Raw genomic sequence first — 1,873 nt, 5'->3', positions numbered from 1 at the left:
TATGGGGCCGACAAAATCAAATAAATACGAAGGTATATATGTAAACTATGTTGTATTAGTTAGATTAATCTTTTAAAAAATAGGGTTTTAAAGTTCCAAAAAAAAGTTTTGAAATCAATATAAAAAATGATTAACTAATTAATGCTAATCCTATATACTGGTATATAACTTTAACACACTACTTGTTGCAGAAGTTTAACAGGTTAATAAAAATGAACAAGTGTTGTTTCTCTTGCATCTTTGTCTTTCTTTCATTTATATATTGTTGATCAAAAACATTTACAGGGCCTAGTAAATTAAAATGAAAATTAAATTAGAGCTCCACCTTTGGCAACCTCAGTAAGCACTAATGCAACCAAACCCAACATTGCAGCTCTACCGTTCCACATTTCAGCACTTGAAGACATCAACCCATCTGATTTTGATTCAACACTGACGCCTTGAGAAACGGTATAAGAGAGGCCACTGATAGCACAACACTGGTTATTACAAACCATGGAAGTCCTCCATCAGCCAATTGTGCTGCGACGTCAGTACCTCTAGCAACTTCTACTCCCATAGCAGCAACAAACCCAATCATGGCAAGTCTGCCGTTAATTCTCTCCGGTGCTGGACCACTGAATGCTAACAAATCGCCAAACTTTGTGCTCATTTTCTGCATGACATAAATAAAAATGATTTTGATTAGCTAAACCACAACCAGTAATTATCACACTGGTCTAAATTTAATTAAGATATGACTTGTAAAACGAACCTTGGGTGCAGCACGAGGTGGTGGAAAAGTAGGAGTTGCAACTGGAGTCTGTGCTGCTGCTGGTGGTGGAGTGGTACCACTACTGGTTGTCATTGGTTGTTGTGGTTGTTTTTCCTCAGCCATGCAACGAACACTGAAACTAGCATTTCTTGGTGTTTGGGTTCGGACACGGCTGACATGGTTAGCCAAGATCGAGTGATTAATTGAAGCAGTAGCCATTACTATGAAAACTAAAGGAAGTGCTGAAGAGCAGAGAAAGAGATGTAATAATGTGGATGATAGACTGAAGCTGCTTGATTGATGTTGAAAAGTATATGTTTTAATATGGTATATATAGAGAGGAAAATTTGGACATGAATTGGTTGAAGTCCACATGATGAACTAGAACTTGTATAAACCGTTAATTTACTGACACATGAAGGTCTTTACGTTCACGGTCTAGAAGTGAATGACGTGGGTGAAATATGAACCGGTGCTAGTAAATATTGAAGGTGTTGTGTGTTGGTCGAGTTTTTTTGGTTCATTCACGGGATATACAAGACAAAATTGTCATAATGCATCGAGAAAGTTCAAGTAGAATCATGGGATGAAGTACGTCGACGTAGAGGTGGAGCTTGGAAGTGTCACGAGGTACGGACAAATAATCTTTGCTAGTGATTATTGCTGAACGAATGTGTTGCTGTGCAAAGAACAACAAGGCCCATAATCCACTTGATCATTTGTCATTATTACATGACCCATAAAGCTTCAGGGAAGAACGATTTTTTGGGGACCATGGTCTTTTTGGGATACCATGATTTTATTTTGGGTAAAGGCATTAAAAGTAATTCTAGGTCACCTCATATTTAGTTATTTATTTAATATCTAATTTGTCCTCTTAATTAGTTTTAGGTTATGATTAGTGAATGATTTAGAAAACAATTAATGAGATTAAATTAAAAGATGGGTTAATTATTAGTTGAGTAGAATTATTGAGAGAGTAGAGTTAGAGAAGATGAAGGAGAAAAACATGAAAAATAAATTTTTTTTCCAATTCACTAAGTTTGAGTATTCAAATGATGAAAACTCATCTGATTCTTCATCTCCATCCTCTCCTAGAATATTTGTTAATCTTTAAAA

At 35.8% G+C, this 1,873-nt stretch overlaps 1 pseudogene; it reads right to left on the bottom strand.

The window, feature by feature from the left end:
• Positions 1 to 268: 268 nt before the first annotated feature.
• LOC113277757 lies at positions 269 to 1,051 on the bottom strand (annotated as a pseudogene).
• Positions 1,052 to 1,873: the final 822 nt, after the last annotated feature.

The sequence above is a fragment of the Papaver somniferum genome, chromosome 5, assembly GCF_003573695.1.
Source record: "Papaver somniferum cultivar HN1 chromosome 5, ASM357369v1, whole genome shotgun sequence".
Lineage (NCBI taxonomy): Eukaryota > Viridiplantae > Streptophyta > Magnoliopsida > Ranunculales > Papaveraceae > Papaver > Papaver somniferum.
This window is presented reverse-complemented; position numbering and strand designations above follow the sequence as displayed.